The sequence below is a fragment of the Gambusia affinis genome, linkage group LG16, assembly GCF_019740435.1.
Source record: "Gambusia affinis linkage group LG16, SWU_Gaff_1.0, whole genome shotgun sequence".
Lineage (NCBI taxonomy): Eukaryota > Metazoa > Chordata > Actinopteri > Cyprinodontiformes > Poeciliidae > Gambusia > Gambusia affinis.
The window spans coordinates 5,002-12,500 of NC_057883.1; positions in this window are offsets into that span (position 1 = coordinate 5,002).

Consider the following 7,499-nt stretch of genomic DNA (forward strand, 5'->3'; position numbering starts at 1 on the left):
AAGCGGGAGCGGCATCCTGCTTGCCCAGGCAACGGGCTGAAAAGCACGGGATGCCCTGCCCGCTGCCCGGCTGCCGCTACCAGGGTTCGTGGGTTTACCACACTTGCTCGAGGCCACCGCGACATCAGGCAGAGGAGAAAGGCGGGCCCATTCTGGGTTTTAAATACAGGCGGACTGTCCAGCTTTTGAGGGAGCTCCGAGCGACCAGACCACACCCACGCCTGGCTTCGCGGCTGGATCTGGACGCCCAGGAGCCACCGGCCTCTCCAGCTCGCAGCCCACCATCTCCGGCGAGGACACCATCGCCGGGAGGCCCGCCCCGCTCTCCACCGGCCTGTCCAGGGCCCAGACCACCATCTCCGGCGAGGACACCATCGCCGGGAGGCCCGCCCCGCTCTCCACCGGCCTCTCCAGGGCCCAGACCACCATCTCCGGCGAGGACACCATCGCCGGGAGGCCCCCCACCGCCTCCGGCCTCCGCAGCCCACCACCTCTGGCCAGAACACCATCCATTTAGCTCTCCAGCAGCGAGGCAGCTCCTCTCCACCGTGAGCCCGCCTCCGCTTCTCACCTTCTCCGCCCGGCTTCTGACCGTGCCGCTCTGGCCGCCAGCAGGACGACGAGGAGGAGGAACGTCCCTACCTCCACCACGGTTGGTAGAAGGCCTGATTTCCTGTGGTTGTAGACAGGTACCTGGATGAGTACAGGACACATCTAGTCGGTGCTATGCCCTCTTCAAAGCACCTTGAAAATGTTACCTCAAAGATGGGAAGATTGCGGGCCTTCCTGGCCCACATGGCCTCGGAGAAGACCGGGCTTGGTTCCTGGAGGTTCCTTAACGACGGAGGCCTGTTCCTCAGTTGAGGCAGACCTGACCGGGGCTTAAACCACTGTCAAAGTTTACCTTGTGAACGTCCGACAGTTTATGACATATCCGAGACACCACTGCTGGAGCTCCAGGCTTTCAAAGACACAGATTGTGTCCATCATCCGAGCCCCTGAAGTTAACAACCAGATAGGAACGCCTCCATTGCTTCTGCAACAATGGGTCATGGGGAAAAGTGCAGCGCTAGTGTAACCCCAGACATTCTCCGAGGTGCTTTGGCCAGTGTCACACCTGGATCCCGAGGCTTTTAGACGATCATCCGCGAGGAGGGGACATTTCGCTGAGACACCTACTCTATGGGTTTCCACTCCTGGCTTCCACCAGGCCATCGAGCAGAGGCAGCCTCCATTCATGACGGTGCAGGAATTGAAGCTAGGAGGTTTGCCCCGGCCTCCATTTTCTGAATCAAAATTCGGGGATCTGGACACACCACCCATTGATCAATTAATTAATTAATTAATTCACTCCATAGGTTAAAACCCTCCTCCAAGACCTTTGGCTGTGGTTTTTCCTAGTGTTCCTTGACGACGACCAGTTCGGCTGGTTCGAGGCATGCCATCCGATAAGCTGAAACCCAACACCCTCGTGAATGTTCAACACATCACAAAATTTGACCCTGGGCTAACAACATCACAGCCTTCGCCAGGACTTGGCATGGAAGGCCATGATGCTACCTGGTAATCCTTCACAGACCTCATGCAAAGCTGGGCCACGAAATCACACGCCAGGCCAAAGCACACAGTGTCCGGAATGGCCTGTGACCTCGCATCTTCCTTCAGGCCAGTCCAGAACACACAATGCAGCCACGCCAGATGTCAAAGGTCATGTGCCACGACGGACCACGACAAGTTCTACGCCTCCAGCTAGATGTCAACCAGATGGCTGAGATGCTGTCGACCAAGCCCGAAACAGCTCCGAGCCTGCATTTCCGCCTTCCCAATGACTGAATAAACTTTGTGCAACTGATTGATTTGTCTCATGTCTCTTCTTGCTTGGTATTTCGGTCTGATTTCAACGTGGCTCTGAACCGCCGTAGTTCAGAACCAGACTGGGAACCACCCTTTCGCAGAGCCCCCAGAGACACACCGCCCCAGACAACCAGACAACCAGAGAACCAGCCTGCAGATTCCCTGAAAAATAAACTGTGCAACTGATTGATTTGTCTCATGTCTCTTCTTGCTTGGTATGGGTCTGATTTCAACATGCCTCTGAACCGTGCCGAAGTTCAGAAGGCACCAGACCAGAGAGCCACCACTTAAGCACCCCTGGACTACACCAACCAACACAGTTATGGGCCCTGGAAGGTTTGTTTCTGGTAGCGCTTGAACCAAGCTGAGGGGCTGGGACAGATTGGGGCTCAGATTGGGAACCCAGATTGGGAACCCAAGATTGAGAGCTCAGACTGCGAACCCAGATGGGATTGATTGGGAACTCAGCTGGTAGGGCAGCGACAGAGCTCAGGGAGAACCGGACAGATTCTCTGACATTTACCCCAAAGGGTGGGGGATCTGGGCCACACCACACCCAGAGTGAGAGCCCCTAACACTTAGAAAAAAATTAAAAATGGGTCATTTCACCCTCTCTCAAACCTGGTGGAGTTTTTCTAGATAAGGTCTTGAAGTACCATCCGACTTTCGGGTTCAAGGTTGGTCAAGCTGACTGTCACCAAGGGCTGGGTCTCAAAGCCAGTCTCAAAGCTGGGTCTCAAAGCTGGGTCTCAAAGCTGGGTCTCAGCTCATTTACCACCAAGGGCTGGGTCTCAACAGCTGGGTCTCAAAGCTGGGTCTCAAAGCTGGGTCTCAAAGCTGGGCCCAAGGCTGGTCTCAGCTGGGTCTCCTGCAAAGCTGGGTCTCAAGGCTGGGTCTCAAAGCTGGGTCTCAAAGCTGGGTCTCAAGGCTGGGATCTCACTTAGGCTGGTCAGTCTCAAATCCCACAGATGGTAAGCTTAGCCCCATTGGCTCCTCAGCTGGGTCTCAAATGTCTCAAACCTGCGGTTGGGTCTCAAAGCTGAGCAGGATTACTATTGCAACACACATCTCAGTAGGGTGTCTAACCTGGGTCTCAAAGCTGGGTCTCAACCCAGCTCACGTTCCTATTAGTGGGTGAACAATCCAAGCTGGGTCTCAAAGCTGGGTCTCAATGATAGGAAGAGCTGGGTCTCGAAGGATCAAAGCTGGGTCTCTATGAGCAGCTTGGGGTCCAAAGCTCAGTTATCCCTGTGGTAACTTTTCTGACACCTCAAAGCTGGGTCTTAAAACCCAAAAAGTCAGAAGGATCAAAGCTGGGTCTCAAAGCTGGGTCTGTATTCATACTGAAAATCAAGATCAGCGAGCTGGGTGCCCTTCTGCTCACGGAGGTTTCTGTCCTCCTGAGCTGGGTCTCAAAGGACACCCTGGGTCTCATTTGACAGGTGTGGTCTCAGTCAAACTGGGTCCCCACCTGCCACTGGGTCTCAAGCTGGGTCTCAAAGCTGGGCTGGGTCTCAAAGTCTCAAGCTGGAGCCCACTACAGGTCTCTTCTCAAAGTGTGGTCTCAAGCTGGGTCTCAGCTGGGGCCTCAAAGCTGGGTCTCTACACCTGGGTCTCAAAGCTCTCATTCACAATGCCAGACTAGAGTCAAGCTCAACAGGGTCTTCTTTCCCCGCTGATTCTGCCAAGCCCGTTCCCTTGGCTGTGGTTTCGCTGGATGGGAGTTAGGGACAGTGGGAATCTCGTTCATCCATTCATGCGCGTCACTAATTAGATGACGAGGCATTTGGCTACTTCGACGGGCTTGTCACGCAACCCCGCTTTCCGGCTTGAAACGTGGCCGTCACGCGTCACCCAGTGTTGCACAAGACGATTGTAATCATCACGAGCCCCACTGTCCCCCACACTTCCAGGTCACCGCAGCCTGGGGGGTGTGGGCCCCCTCACCCTTCCGGCTCACGCAGAAAATCCCGCAACACATCCAGAGAGTATAGCAGAGTCCTCCGGCTCACCAGTCGGGCGAACGCCCTCCTCCTACCAACCGGAATCCCTAACTCCATCAGTACCGTGTTGTTGCTTGAAGGCCACTTTCCCCGTGCCCCCACGGGGAACCCCCGGACCTCCGCACAACGCCCTCCGATCCTTCTTGCAATTTCTGCTGCAACTGGTAGATACCGTGAGACCTTCTCCGATGCAGCTCGAGCCAGAGTGTCGCCATCCAGCTCATAACGAATGGTTACATCGATGACGAATATCGTATCGGCCTTCTTGCAAACCAGGTCGGGGATCCTGAGGCCGCCCTCAGGTCCATCCACGCGGAACTCCCTGGTTACAGTCCAACCGTACCTCTCCGCCTCGGTCGCCAGGAGCTCACATACCTTGTTGTGCCTCCGAATCCGACTCCCCTGCACCCAGGCACACTGTCCCAAGATATGTGAACACGACTCGAGCCTTGCTGAGCAGCGCCTGCAAGCTGCTCCTGACTTGTCCCTACCCCGCGCCAGGAACTCCTTAGTGGGGTATACTCCAGTCCTCACGGCCAGACCTGCAATCCAATGGCGTTGACGGAACCCCACAGCAGAAGGGTCCGCAATCCACGAATTGCTGATCGTGTCCCCTCTGAACTGGTCCACACCCACACCTTGGACCTCCAGGGCTGCCCAAGCCAAGTTCTCGCCGCGCCGCCAGTCGGGGTAGACTGGCGGACTCCCTGCATCGGGCGGGTTAGCTTCCCCAGTGCCCATTACAGGCACGCTACCCGCATCACCACCGGCTTTGATCCACAGTTTCTCCCAGTCCAATTGCGTCACGGCCCGCTTCGTTAGGGTACGCGTCCAAAGGTCGGGTGACCTGGACATCCGATACAGGCGCCGCACCTGTATCGACGGTATTAGTCTTTCTAGCCGGAGGATGCCCAACCCTCCATCGCGAACCCTTGAATACAGTAGCCCGTTGCCCGCCGACGGGGGCAAATGCAACCACTGCTTCACGGCCTTCCGGACTAATCCGTCAATTTGGGCTAGTTTGGTCGATGGAACCTTACCGAGATCGGCCTGGTACATGAGTCGAGGGAGAACAAATGCGTTCGTTAGCCTCAGCCGCTGTGAGGGCTTCAGGGGAGCCTCCGAGATCCGCATTACCCAAGAGCGCACCGTCGGGATAAGATCTGGAGTCACAATGCCTTGCCCCGGGCCCACCTGGACACCCAAATAACGAACTGATTCCCCTGGAGGAATCATGTGGATAGGGGCTCCACCGATCCTCCAGGCTTCACAGTCGTTAACCACGCCCTTGTCCATGTAGAACCCGTGGCACTTCTTGGGCTGAACGCTCAACCCCGTCCGTTGGCAAAATTCCTCCAAGATCCCGAGGCTCCCATTCATTGCCTCCACCGACCCTGCCACCAGTACCAAATCATCAGCAAAGACCAGCGTGGAGATCCGACCCTGATCTCCCCATTGTAGCCCAAATCTGGCTTGTTCGAGTCTATGGATTAGGGGGTCCATAGCGAGGTTGAAAAGCAAAGGTGATAGGGGGTCACCCTGCTTAACACCCCGGTTAATGTGAATTGGCTGTGTGGAGCCGACCACACAGTTCACCCTCGTTACGCAATCCACATATGAGTTGCGGATCAACTCAATAACGTGAGTGTCGACCCGGCGCTCACCCAAGGCACACAGGATGTGCTCATGGGCTATGGAGTCAAAGGCCTTTGCAAAGTCCACAAAAACAACAGCTAGGGGGCTCCCGTCCTCCCGCGAGCGCCTGATGATCTCATCCAGCATCAACAGGTTCTCCGCGCATCCGCTCGAGGAGGCCAGGAAACCCTTCTGCCGAGGATTCAGAGGACACGCACGCGCCATCCTCATGGACAGAATCCTCGAAAACAGCCGAAGAACCATCGACCCGATGGTCACCGGGCGCCACCCGTTGACGCTCTGCAACTCACCGGGATCGGTGGACTTCGGTAGCAACGTTGTCCTGCATTCCTTGAAGGCCCGGGGTATGACTCCACGGATCAACCACGCCGTGAATAGCCGTCCGAGTTGTTCACCCCGGGGATCCCAGTCCAGCAAACCCTTTTTGCTGATCCTGTCTGGTCCCGGGGCCGTACCATTTGACATTTTGGTCAAGTTTTCCATCACCTCGGCAGCCAGGATGGGTTTGTAGAACTCCCAGTTGTCGGAGACTATGCCCGTTCGGAACTCCCCAAGCCCGTGGAACTGCCCGCCGCCTTCCCATCTCTCACGAAACGCTTCGTAGATCTGGTCCGCCGGTAGGGCGCATTCCTGGCTCTCGGCACCGTCGAGGATCTGGGCCGCGAGCCTGGCCTGGTCCCTCGAGTACCAAAACTGGCACTCTCGGTACGCACGCCTGCGTTGGGCAAGACGCCTTACCCAACCCCTCGCTTGGTTCTGTTCACGAACGGGAGGGCGGGCCCTACCAGTCCGCTCCACTCCCCCACCTAGCTTCGAAATGAGTTCGGATGCTGAAGACTCGATCAGAAAAGGGTTCTGATCTACATCCCTGACCAAAGCAGCGATTGCCCTCACCTCTTCGCCACCCTCCCTGTCACCCCAACCGACCAACGCTTCCCTGATCCTGTCCGATGACAGGACCTGAGGTGACGGTGGCGAAGACCGCTCAGCCTGAGGTATTGGATCTGACAGACTACAGTCCTCCTCCTCAGCTATGTTCGAGCAATCGCCGGCCATATCGATCTTCAGGAGTCTTCTTTTGCTCCTCACCTGTTCGGCCGTCTTGCCATTTCCCAACTCAACCGCTATGAGCTGGTACGTGGCAATCGAATCTCCATGCTCCCGGATGAGCTGGATGAGCGTCTGTACTTCTCCAACACTCCAGAGCTTGGTTGCCCTGATTTCCCCCCCTGGCACCTTCCTCCTTGCCAGTCTCACCTCATTCCACGCCGCTGCGTGGGCATGCCGCTTGTGCTGAGAGACACCAACAGGCGTGGGGAACCGAGCATCGCAAAGATCGCAAGCGAACCCGCTAGCCGGCTCCCCCTCCACCCCCGCTGCAGCCACGCCCCCCCCGCACTTGGGCACGTGACACGAGATGGAGTGTCTGCTGATGTTAGACCTCCCGCACTTGCCGCACACGTACATGGCAGTAACACCGGCGTGCCGGATAGCAAAATGCTTTCCAAGCGCGACGATGCCCTTCACCTGCACACCACACAACGGGCAGTCCGAAGCGAGCCACGGCAAAAGGACCCTGACTTCATTGAGAGTGTCAGCTCCCACTCTCGGGGAATCAGCGCGCACAACCTCCGGCAGTGTATACACCGCTCCGACGACCTCTCCAGGCTGTGGCTCACGCGCGCCTTCTACTGGCTCTTCGCTTCTTGCCGAGCCAGCATAGGCCGTTGATTCGGAGACCACCGAGGGCTCTTCAGGAAGTATCGGCCAGTCCCTCTCCTGCACCTCAACCTCTCGAGGCTGTGGGTCACGCGCGCCTTCTACTGGCTCTACGCTTCTTGCCGAGCCAGCATAGGCCGTTGATTCGGACACCACATCGACCTCTCCAGGCTGTGGCTCACGCGCGCCTTCTACTGACTCTACGCTTCTTGCCGAGCCAGCATAGGCCGTTGATTCGGAAACCACCGAGGGCACTTCAGGACATAT